The 12,680-nt window shown below is 27.6% G+C and overlaps 1 long non-coding RNA gene across 1 annotated transcript; it reads left to right on the plus strand.

Annotated features, from left to right (window-relative positions):
* Window positions 1-121: 121 nt before the first annotated feature.
* On the plus strand, window positions 122-6,997 carry LOC111630658. Its single transcript, XR_002757565.1, has 3 exons — window positions 122-237; window positions 6,307-6,641; window positions 6,784-6,997. It is a non-coding gene; the product is annotated as an uncharacterized LOC111630658 (long non-coding RNA).
* Window positions 6,998-12,680: the final 5,683 nt, after the last annotated feature.

Genomic DNA, 12,680 nt, shown 5'->3' on the forward strand with positions numbered 1-12,680 from the left:
TATTATTTTTTTTTTTTTGTACGCCATTTTGTCAACTTGACACATCCTACGTAACAAAGATGTTTGTTCCATGGAAATAATGATTCCAATCAAATTGTTGTCACTGATTTCCATAGGGGGATATCATTTTAAAAAAATCTAGTGATGTCACAACATCAATCACTGAAGACACCCGGGTCGTTGGTGTCATTTTTTTTCTTTCTTAATCTTTTATTCATATGTCACCTCATCATAAGAGTTCGTATATTTTATGTCTTCATAATTTATATCTGTATAAAAAAATATATGTATATCGAGTCAAATAATAAATAATGTCAAATAATACAGTCGAACCTCTGAACAACGACCACTGAAAGTTTTTTTTTTTTTTTAATGGACGTTATTTGGAGGTTACTTTGTATGCATTTTTGTTAGGGAAATAAAGTTCGTAGAAAATGTCCGCTGTTTAGAGGTGGTCGTTGTTGGGAGGTTGTCGTTATTAGAGATTCGGCTGTATATATAAAATATTTTTATTAATTAATTCTGTTTTTATACGTAGAAAATCGTGCGTGTTGCGTTAAATGTGTATATTGATTTACTGTGTTGTTCTGTGTTTATTTATATAAAAAATATGGTATAAATAATGAAAAAAATGTGATTTGATTTAATTTAAATAATTACTTTTTAATTCAAAATGTATTAAACAATAGGTTAAATCGAGTGTAGGTTGCTTACTAGTTAACTAGTGTATGCAAGTAGAATTCTGTTAAAAATAAGCAGCAAAAAATAAGTAATAAAATACATTAAATAATTAAAAAAGAATTAAAATAATTTAAATAATTAAAAGGTATTATTTAATTTAATTAAATAGTTTATTTGTTTTATAATTTAATATATCAAGAAAGTGTTAAACGTAGATAAAGTGTAGCCAATTTGTTAGCAAGTGAAGTTGTTAGGGTGTAGAATTGTGTTAAAAATACTTCAAAGTAGCAGAAAAGAAGCAATAAAATATCCTAGAACACATTAAAATCCAATGAATGTAAGTATTTATCATTTAAAAACCGTTCCACGTCTTCGATATTTATCAAATAGGTGTGATTTGTATGTGTGAAGACATAAATAAATATAACAATTCACTACTAAACTGTTAAGCTGTCTCTACTAACAAGTTATTTTAGATAGAAGAAATTTGGAAATTGCCTGTTTTTATACATTTAATGACGTTTTTTTATGTGACGAAATAAGGTATAATCGTTATTATTTTCCCCTTATTCTTTTATAACTAACAATAAGGTACTTAGCGATGTTCGTTTTGTAATAATCCATACTTTTTAAGTACGTTTTCTAGAGCTTAATGTGACTAAATAATTTAATTTAATTTAGTTTTTAATTTTTAATTTTATAACTTTTAATAATGTTTAGCATTAATCTTTGAACTGATTTTAAATTTCTTATTGCTTATTTTGTTTCTAAATTTTTGTATATTACTCTATTTAAATTTCTGTTTCTTCAAATGCAAAATGTCAATAAATTTTTAGGATCTAAGAAGTATTAATTCAAAAAGTCAATGACTTAATACAGGGGATTAACATGATTATTGACCCGGTCCTCCAGACAAAATTTTGTTTTTTATGAAGAAAATTATATGAAATATGAAGAGATGAATAGAGTTCAACTAGTCACGTGAGGCCTATTTCTTTATTGAAAGTTATAAATATACATGAATAAAATCAATGAAAACAACGTAAACAGATCGTCACTAATTATTTATGTCACTTGATAATATGTTCTTTAAGTAAAAGACTAAATTTTGGGTCACTTTCTATCTAGGAACCGAGCCAAATGGGCCTGCTGTTCTCCTATATCAGAGCTGATGTGTTCAAGTCATTGACTTTTTTTTGAATTACTATCGTCTTCGATCATAACTATTGGTCCTATTTTAAGTCCTGAATTTCTTTATTTTTTTCTAAATTTTTAGAAAAAAATAAAGAAATTCACATTTAAACTCATTTTCTAACGACTTAAATTCGATTTTATATCATAAATTCCTACATACTTAACTTATTTAAGTCGTAAAGACTACTTACATTTTTGAATATTTAAATCCAAATTATGAATAATCCTTAAATGTAGATCTTGTTTACTATTCTAAACTTGTTTACTCAACATTATTGTGAAAGTATTTATTAAAAAAACAAAATATATTACAGCATTACTATCATCGCTAAATTTGAAAATTTGTTGCACTCTGGGTGGTTGTTATGTGCAAGTCACTTTCCTTGATATTAAATCAAGCATAAAGCATGTATCAAATAAATCCTACAACAGTCCTATATTGTTTAATATATAGGTCCAATCGAATGAATGATTCTGATATTTCTTATTTTATGCATTATAATCTTTGAAGAATTCATAAAACTAATGAAAAAGAAATCCTTAACGAGGATGCAATTTTCCCTACACACGTATCCTCCCACGCAGAATTAAACTAGATCTTAGAATAATTAAATATTAAATCCTGATGATAATCTGTTAATAAATTAATTCATTACAAGTAGGTCTCGGTAGAAAGATTTATATTAAATTATTATAAATATATGTATTTATTTCGTAAAGTTATATATATAAATCAGCATTTTGACCTCCCAAGTAGAATGGAGAAAGGTTCAGTACAATGACATTAGACTATCTGTGACGTCATTGTCGTAAGAAGCACACGTGATAAATAGACGAAAGGCTGGTTACACGCCCAGGGTGGTGACCTTTGATCCCTAGGGTCAGCCGCCTGTTTGATCTCGGAGACCGTGTAGTGTAGGCGACAACTCTAGTTTCTTCGAATGGGTTATGGTATGTCGCTCAGTGACCCGCTTGAATAAAAATGTGCGATGACATGAAAAGCTTGAATTATCTGTTTGCTTGTTGTTTTGTTAATTACGTTTGTTGCCCGGAGTTTAAAGAGTGCGCAGGGGGCAAAGGGGAGGCGCAGAAGTGGTAGAAGTGGATTACTCTTAATTGTAATCTACTTTCTTAACTCCAGGCAACAAACAAGGAATTAAGAGTAACCTAGGAATATTTTAATATGGATGTTAAGTCTGTGAATTATATTAAAAGAGAGTAAGAAAGGAGAAAAGTAGAGATCGAAATAGGTCAATTTGAAGGAACCATTTCGATGTATTGATGTCAGTTTGTATTGAGGTCTTCGTAAGAAAAATATTAGACCGTTTATTAAGAGTGTTTCCTCCTGTGAATGTAATTAAACTTTTATTTATTTATTTTTTAAATTCGATTCTGCAGTTGAGAAATTATACGAATTCATTTATTTATTTTTTTCTTCTAATGTTTATATTTATAAATAGAAAAATAAATTTTTCACGTGTGTTAATTGTATTGTGTGCTATTATTGAATATAGTTATTTAAAATTTAATTCGATAAAACGATTAATTAAGCTTAACTTTTAATAAAATTGTTAAATGTAATTAAGTTTTATAATATATAAATTAATTCTTTCATTGCTTTAATCGTGTTTCTTCTAACTTAAAGCAAGTTCTTTGATTGAAGAATACCAACTTTCTCCTATTTATGATGAGAAAAAGTTAAAGTTACTATTTATTATTTATATAAGAAAGTTATAACTTTTTAAAATATAATATATATAAACCTGTTTTAAATTTTAATCTATTTATAACAGGAAGGGGGAAAAAAACAATGAGATTTTCCCAAGAGAAATAAATATTTACCTAAAATTTTCCAGTTTTTACTTACACAACAATACTAACTTTTTAAAAATAATATGTATAAATAAGCTAATTATAATTAATAGTTTAAAGTACATTTACGTATTAATTTTTAAGGGAGAAGGAAGCTTCTGTACAGATAGAAAATTATTCCCTGTACAAAATTGGGGGATGAATTCTGTACACAATCGACTGTATATAAAATATAACATCACTTATAATAATTTAAATTAGTTTATATTTTTACAATAAATTTATTTTAATTGTATAAAATGCATATTTAGCTGTAAAACTAGCATTTATATACGTATAAATATATTAATTTAATTAAGATAAATTGTTTTATAAACTGTATATAAATGTAAAGGATAATTTAAATAACGTTATAAAGTATAATGTTTAGATTAATTTATACAATTAATCGATTTAAAAAATTGTAAAAAAAATTTATAATGGTTTAAAACTGAAGGGAAGAAATGACTTTTATCTACACCATCGTTTATTTTAAATTATTATAAAAAAATTGCTACGCCAAAAGTTATTTTAATGAAAGGGTATCGCGTGCGTGCATTATGCTAATAGTTTATAAAAATTTGGTTTAAATTCTATCAAATAATATATCGCCTTGTTTCTAGCATATTGTCATTCAGTCGATGTTCTCGGAACGGTAATACAGGAATGTCAGTGCTATGAATCTAAAGTTATTTATCTTAGAGTGAAGAGCCACCTCTGCCCTTAAAACTAGATACCACGTGACTTTTTACCCTGCGCCTTCACTTCCGTCCTAGCAAGGGAATATAGGTACACCTTTGCCCTCTTTTTGACTTGGCATCTGTCATATGTTCCATGTATAGGGGAAAGACGAGGTGGCCGGCGTTTCACCTTATGACCTCACTTTCGCATCATTCCGATGGCTTATGCATCACTTCGCATGGAAGCTGTCGTTTCATGGTGACAGATGATCGTCTACGCTCCTCCTCTTCCGTGACGTTGTTGCTCTTCTTCAGATTATTTACCCGGATTGGTTAGAGAAAGTATTTTATAGTACCACATACTCTTCTTGATTGGTATCATGTCAAGAATACGTAAAGAGTTACACCAAAAAAATAAAAATTAAAATAAAATTTAAAAAAGTACAAAATGTTATGCGGCTTCGATTTTTTTATATAAATTATTTCCTCATATTTTACTAAATATACAGAAAAAATGTCATTTTAATCAACATAAAAAAAAACAGCGAAATTCCTAACTAAAATTAACACGTAATCATACTTTATTCATTATAATTAAATTCTGTAGGTCGTAATGTATACTGATGATGATAATAAAACTCTTTAATTTAAATTCCTTAACGTATACATAAAAAATGAGATTATTTTTAAGTATATAAGCTTACAAAATTGAATATTTAGAAAGTGATAAACGTGATTTTAAGTTAATTTTAGGTCAAAACATTATTTTTCCCTAAACTGGAATAGTACAAACTGGATTAACAGCCGTCAAAAAAAGTAAAAATAAATAAGAAAAATAGAGGAAAGATTCTCTTATGACTGGATAGTATTATATATACAACTATGCTTGTATTTTGCAATGATACACATAGTAGCATATACAGAATAATAATTTTATTTACTAAGAAACTTATCATATATTTAATATTCATGCCGTAGAAAATAGTAAGAAAAGTTCGATTTATATAAGACTAAACTAGTTTCGAATTTGAAAAATAAATATATTAAAAAATATTCTTTTAATATATATTACACGACTGTGTAATTTATATAGGTATATATAACACTGAGTAATATATCTTGCTACATTTTATATATATATATTAACAATTACTATCGTGTATTCGATAGTAAAAATTTAATATTTTTGTCATAAATTTAATTTATTAAAATCTTTATAATTTTTATTTTCATTCATTAAATTTGCAATTATAATAGCTCTATAAATAGTAGTGTCGAATGTTTACAAATCTTTATACCTTATTTGGGTATTTTGTCGTAAAAATTATTATTTTTTTAATTATTTTATTTGTATAACAAGTAAATGAAAGCATTTTTAAGCATCTAAAGCTTATATTTATTTATAAAAATCATAAAAATTGTGTATAAAATAGCATAAATATATCTAAAAAGCACATAAATGTCATAAGTATTTATATTAAAATTATAAAAAAAAATTTATTTGAAGAATTTTATAGAGCAACAATTGGATATTATAAAGATATATAAGTTTAAAATATTTTTTTAGTATTATTAAAAATATTAGTAATAAATAAATTGTATTATTTTGTGTATACGAAGTAGAACTTTATTTAGTGTACCCCTCTATAAGAATATAATACTGCATGTACTATACTGTGCATAAAACACAATTTAGCATAAGATAAAGTATAAAAATACAATAAAAATACAAAAAATATACATATTTTATGCATAAATTTAATATTTAAATATAAAATAATACACATTTTAAGTGCACGAGATGCAATTTTTCTATTAAGTAATTAATCTTTGAAACAAAATGCTTGTTTATATATTTAATACAATATATTATTTCTTCACTTTTTTTTTGTTTTTCTAGGTATATTAAAGTACAAGGAAAGGTGTCGGAGGCCTCATTTTACCGCCTGAAGGATGCGGATTTTTACACTTCAATTATCTAACTCGCACCACATTTGACATTTTACAGAACTATGCCTTATTTCAGCGCTATGTGATTATAAAAGACAAACACATGGCCTGAAACCATCGAGTGTGATCTCATCCTCCGTCGTCCAATTCAAAACAGTAGGATGCAGAATCGGCATTGTTCTCTTTAGTTGGTCACCTTCCATTAAGACTGATTGTATGTTATTAGTCAGTCACTGAAAACATGATAACTAGGTTGTTGTCACGTTCCTGTCGTGATATATAAAGGTAAAACTTACCATTCTGTCTCATTTTATTTCTAGTACCGAATTTCAAAAATGATCTTCATCGGTCACTTAAGAATGTCCTCGATTCTTTAATATACAAAAGTCAACCCCGTGATGTTTTGTTGTATACCCTTTTTGTTTAGTTTAGTTTGAGAAAATTGCGAAATATTTCAAGCATTTGGACGAGTAAAAAAGAGAAAAAAAAAGAAGAAAGCAAGATGTATGACCTGGAAAAGAAGATTCCATTAAAGAAAGACGAGAAATTTACTTAATTGAAACAGCTTAAGACCTATATAAACAATATACGCGTATATATATACTCTAATTCGTGATGGAATGTTTTATTATTAAGTTATTATATTTTTAAAGCATTATATTAACTATTAAACATTATATATATATAAGCACACACTAAGCATTAGATATAAATGTTTTTAAACTGGCATCACAAATTTTAACGTTATTTCTATAATATAGAACCTATTATTAATAAAAATATTTTATTAAATAATTAAAACGTGTACATAAACTAATTACGAGCCGGTTTAATGGATATTTATAAACATATTTATGTATAAGACGATAGTACTTGTTAAACTAGCAAAAAAGTAGGTATCTCGTATGACAGGTTTGTGTGCAACATGTCACAAATTGTCTGTCTTCAATTCTCTAATCTTGTCTAAAGGAGGTTGTCAGCAGTCAAGTGGGTCCGGCCACCCAATTAGTTTTGGGTGCTCAGCAAACTGAAAAGAAAAATGCCTTCTGAAATTAATGAAGAAACGTGTTTCCAGCTTAATACTTTGTATCTATTCTTAAAATCAAATGTGTATACAATTTTTTCCATAATGTAAGTTTACCAGATTTTCATTTTATTGTTTAATATTCATAGATTTTTTGAATATACCTCGAAGGAATTTTTAATAACAAGTTAGTAACAATCTTGCACGATACTGATTTTTCTAGATTTTTATTTACATAATTGTTTTTTTAAGTAAATTTTCTAACTTGATTTAAATAATTTTAGGGCAAATTATAAAAAATTATAGATTTTTTAAAATATTTTTTACTTAAAACAATAAATCTTATCGCTTCTTATACAAAAAATAAAGCATAGAAAGCATGAAAAACAAAAGCGAAGAATGTAAAATATGATAAAAATTAAATAAAAAATATGCAAAATTATCATAATTTAAAGATTTTTTTTTGTCCTTTTATTAATTAAAACCCCGAATTTTATCGCTCCTTATGCAAAAATTAAGCACGTAAACGAAAGAAAAGAAGGTAAAATATACAGAAAATCAAATCCAAATTACACAATAGTAATAATAAATTTAAAAAATGAATTAAATAAATTTTAGCAATTCATTCAAACTACTTAATAAATTCATTAAATTTTTTCTCTTATTATATAAGAATATTTTTTACAAAATTATTCATGCATAATTAATCATATATATTACATAAATTACTTAATAAAAATAACGCATATTTTTATATATATATTATATATAAAAAGTATTTCCGAATCATTTTAAATGGAGCAAATCAAGGTGCATTTTATCTTCAGGCAAGGCAAACGAGACAATCTCATAACTCGCTCCTAGGGATATAAAAAAAAAAATAAATAAATAAATAAAAATGAAAAAAATTTAGCCCTTGAGTTTCCTCGATAACCTTAAATTTCTATAATAAGTAGTAATACAAAATATAAAATAATCGAACACGTAACAATCGGAATTACATACAGTAACTATATTATTAAATGATCGTAAAATCTCTTAGAACAATGTTACAAAAATAGAAAAATTGGAGAGTCGTATATGGAAAATTAATTGATGTGAATCTTTAAACTGTAACAAATCACATGAATATTTTTTTTTCCCTTGACCCATTTGGCTCTTCATGATCTTTTTAAAGTCATTTATTATCTGAATCGTTTTAACAATTCTTGAAAAACACGTATTGTTGACCAACCGGCTCCGAAATACGAATGAATTGTGTATGACGATCAAAGATATGTTATTACTAAATAATAAATTATTAATGCATAGACTAGACCGATATAAAAAACATAATATAACAAATCGACTAGAAGTAGATCAAGAGAAAACAAATTCTAGAAGAATAGTCCATTAAAAAATAATTATTTAATTGTTTAAATCATAAATATATATTCATTTAAGAATCGATGTAGGGCTTCACGTGTTATACATCTGATAGAAAGTAATGGATTAAAGTCTATTACGTCTAAAAAAATTGAATTTAACAAGATTATAAGTCGAATTTATTATAGATTATTTTAATTGTATTATTTAACACAACTTTATCTTATATTTTATACATTTTTATAAATTAAATCGCCTATTTTCGTTTATAAAACGTAGATTTTAATTTAGTTTTCTCTCATTTTTAAATTTAAATTTAAAGAAAATAAATAAATTTTAAGTTTTAAAAAAGAAAAAAAAATGATTAAGAATCAATTCCGAAAACTCAAGTTAATAAATTATATTAAGGGTATTTTCATTGTTGGATTGTATTTACCTTTCAGCTTCTTCTTTTAATATCATTGTTTGTTCGACCGCATAAATTGCAACGAAGTAAAATAAGAAAGACCTATATTTACTCAATGTTAGCCGCAGGATATCCATGCAATTCTTTGCACCGAAAGTAATAAAATAAGATAACAGTGTGGGAAATTTAACCTGTCGGCACTGGTGTGTACTCCCGATCACAACACTTCCTACAGAGCCGTTTTTATATCTTAATTTATATCTCCTAATAGGTTTTACATCACAGAAAAAAAAATGTGTAATATATCTAAAGCCTTCCGTCTACCATTTATAAATTTTATCTCTCATCAATTCAGTTATGTATTCGTATAATTAAATAACAAAAGCTCTGGGATATCGATGAAAGTCGAGTCATAAATTAGTGTTGGAAAGACCGGATCTTGTAATATTTTTATTATAGGAATTTGGCATGGGAAAAATACTTAAATTTATATTTAATTGCAAAGTATAGCTTAATCTACTATGATTGCATTTATATGTTAAGTATTCCCTTGATCTATTATCATTTGGAAAAATGTTAAGACGATGTTTCTTCATCCGTTGTAACAGTACTTTATACGTCATTTCCGGTAATTTTTCACGCAACCATTCTTCGTATTTTCAGACTGTAGAAGATATCATTGGCTCTTCTCTCGTTTACTTTTTTAAAATACTTACGTCTCATTTGGAATTTAGAAACATTTTACACGCTAATTTTAATATGTCAAGGCGTTTTCGAGACGTTCCTTATATTGCAAATTCATTTTATAATAAAATACTGGGACTTAAATGTTAGGATTCGACGAGAATAATGTTACACAATTGGCTCTTAAAAATGACCTATTCCTTATTGAAAAATGTCATTAATATACTGTTTTAAATGTTGTACATGTAATGAAAATCTTTCCGCTCCCAATAGACAAATGATAAATATCCTAGCAAATAAAATAATATCAGTCCACGCTTGGTCAATCGACCTTGTCACCGAGTGAATATGCAGTTAGAATCAACGGACATACGATGGAATTTTGTTCGTACGGTAGCATTATAACTGTATGATCTCATTTTCCTGATTGATTTATGTCTCGGTAACTTTGCAGTTCATTCAATTATAAGTTTGACGAAACTCAAAAAAGTATCTTCTTTTTTCAAAACAGAAAGTCTCTAAGGATTGTTTTTCTTGGTATGAGATTCATGGTTATTGGAGCACGAGATGCTCGAAATTCCACTTACATTTTCTCCATTTTCTTCCCCTCTTCTATCTTGAACAGATAAAATTTATCTAGACAGCGGTACAATTTTCTAATACACGTTTTTTTATTAAAGAGTTTTGCAACAATTTTTTCTACTTATTTTTAATATTAAACAATAGAACTTTCAATTTCTTGCACCAAAAGGTCGTACGTTACATACGGCATATTATGTGGGCGAAAGGAAAGAGAGCTATTGTTAAAATGAAGAGTGTTGTCTCCGAGACAATCCTAGTGACACAAATAAATGAAGAACTGACCCTTATAACTAGGGGGGCGGAAACACAATACTGATTAGCTTCATGTCCTATCTCTTGTAAATCCTGTTACGGATCTTCTGGTAGATCCAATTCTAATTAGACAATTCAGGTTTCCTCTATACTATATTATCACGTTGGTGTTAATTAATTATGCATTATTGTGTTAATAAAATTATAATAATAATAATAATTAAAAAGACTTTTACGCATAGTTAATATATTTCTAATAATACATCTTAAGCGTACGATTAGTGTTGATGATTTAGCTGCGTTAATGTTTTATATATAAGCATATAGGCCTATATGTATATAAATCTACAGTAATTTTAAGCAAGAAAATAATTTTAATTTTAATTATTTTATTTTTATTTTCAAACATTTTTTTCTGTACTAAATATTGCGAGCAAAGTCTTGTTGATATTTAATTTCATTAATTCAATGAGGTCTAGTGTTAACTATAACCCTCGTAAGATCAATTGGTTATAGTTAATCTGACACTGAAGAAGGAGAAAATAGTTTTTTCTTTTAGAATTTTGAAATTATCGTTTCACTTTCACGCTTGTACACACAATGACATTGAACAATACACAAAAAATTATTCTTTCATTGAATATATTTCAATATGTATAGATTTTTTTACTCATTTAACACGCTATTTAAGTAGGAAAAGTGTATCAATTATTGATTATTATATAGATACAAATGCAATTTAAATGTATATAAGGTTATATTCTATTAAATATTAATAATAATATTTCATTTAATAGCTTATTGAAATCGGTTTATCATTCGTTGTTTCTTCATTCGGTTTATCTATTCGTCTCTATTGTTTGCTAACTAGCAGAGTAAGTCATCTATGACCTCAATAGACATTTACTTCACGATTCATTTAAGTCCACCTTCAATAGACACGATATCTACGAAACTGGCCAAGCTGTAAGGTAAAAGTTATCCTTTGGTTATAAACGGAAGAGCATTAAAAATTCAAATTCCGTCTACAGAAAATCCTAAACATGTCTAGAATAAGAAAACAAAGGAGATCTTGTAGGGTCGAAGAAAACAACCCAGTACTTTACCACAATTTAATTACAACAGGTCGTTTAAACATCACAATACCTTTGATTTATAAACCTAATGATACGTTCTCCCATTTCTATTCCGTTAAGGAAGATGCTACATAATTATCTGCGGTCACCATAATTGGGCACACTACTGCTATACCATCCCTCTGACGTGACTTGGGAGGGCCACTAACTGCTTCTTTCATTATTATTTAGCAACGTTTTATTTTTAGACTTATTTTTTAACGGTTTAACGGGAGAATAGCTTAGAAAAAAACCGAATAAAAAATTAAAAAAAACTCTCGCTAAAGTTAGGTAACATGAATAGTGCAGGTGAGAGATGAAAGTGACGCATGTGGTTGACTTCCTGTGACAAGGGTGAGCGATGCCTCGGGCCCTGTCGTCTCCATCGCTAGGCAGGTAGGTCAAATCTCCCAAGCTCTGGTTCTGACCTGGATTTCAGTAGTGGATAGTCATAGGGCGACCCAGACTAGTTGGTGAAATCTCTTTGCTACAGTCAGTGCTTGGATGCGGTACGCTCGATGAGGATGATAAAAATGAGGATTAGTTTAAGTTGAGAAAGTGGTGTTGGATAGTTTATCACCTGTTTGAGAGGTGAGTGCTTAATTTAGCGCATTATCAATTTTGTGATTCTAATGCTTTTAAAAGATGATCATCCTATCCCTCTTAAAGAACCGGTTTAAATTGAGTGAACTAGTTATAATAGTGTGTATAACGTGATATATAAAAAAAAAACCAAAGTTGCAGAACCGTTATAGTGGATAACGGCCAGAAGGCATCAAATCTTTTTCTAAGTGATTGATGCTACGATTTCGAGCAGGTGTGTATTTGAATGAAAAGAAGCAGGTGGAAACATTTCAACGGTTTGGAACCGCTTTGTCTGAAGCCCTAGGTGAACT

The sequence above is a fragment of the Centruroides sculpturatus genome, unplaced genomic scaffold (genome assembly GCF_000671375.1).
Source record: "Centruroides sculpturatus isolate CEXI.00-Female unplaced genomic scaffold, Cexi_2.0 scaffold626, whole genome shotgun sequence".
NCBI lineage: Eukaryota > Metazoa > Arthropoda > Arachnida > Scorpiones > Buthidae > Centruroides > Centruroides sculpturatus.